The following is a 715-nucleotide window of genomic DNA, read 5'->3' as shown; positions in this document are numbered from 1 at the left end:
TGCTTTAATGCTAAAGGAACATTATGAGCAATGAAGTATTTAACAATGTTCTAATTGTAACCGAGTAGGAATGCCCTGTTTATTATTATTGTTATTATTTTAAATAGTATTTTAACACTTGGCATCCAAAAAATTTCTTTTTAATGCTGTCTGCATGGGAATCAGGCTGATATCAACAGGCCAAAGATTTAAGATAATTCCATCATAAACACCTTTGTGATCAAAGGTGAGGGTGATGTGGAGCTTCACCTTGCAATAAATACAGGACAGATTTTCTCCGCCTTAGCATTATTAGCATGGACGATTCCTTTCTGTGAGGAGTGTTCTGTGCATTCTAGGGTGTGTAGCAGCATTCCTGGCCTGTACAGTGTAGATGTCAGTAGCACTCACGGATAGTTGTGACAACCAAAACTGCTCCAGACATTGTCCAGTATTGCCGCCAAATAGGGAGACGTTAAGACACACTTCCGCTTGAATGCTGCACCGATGAAATGACTCGCCATGTGCTTTACAACAAATTGTTAAACTTTTGAAGGAAAGCACTGCAAACAAAATTAAAAAGATCCCAAAAATAATACTAGCTGAAACAAAATCATGAATATATGGGGATAAATCTCGGCTTTTTGCTCATTAGTGAAAGTGTTCAATTAATCCTTATTTCTACACATTCATCTGAATCACTGGCACAATTAACTCCATTATCTTGATAGAGTAA

Source organism: Propithecus coquereli, unplaced genomic scaffold, assembly GCF_000956105.1.
Source record: "Propithecus coquereli isolate 6110/MARCELLA unplaced genomic scaffold, Pcoq_1.0 Scaffold121, whole genome shotgun sequence".
In the NCBI taxonomy this organism is placed as follows: Eukaryota; Metazoa; Chordata; class Mammalia; order Primates; family Indriidae; genus Propithecus; species Propithecus coquereli.
This window is presented reverse-complemented; position numbering follows the sequence as displayed.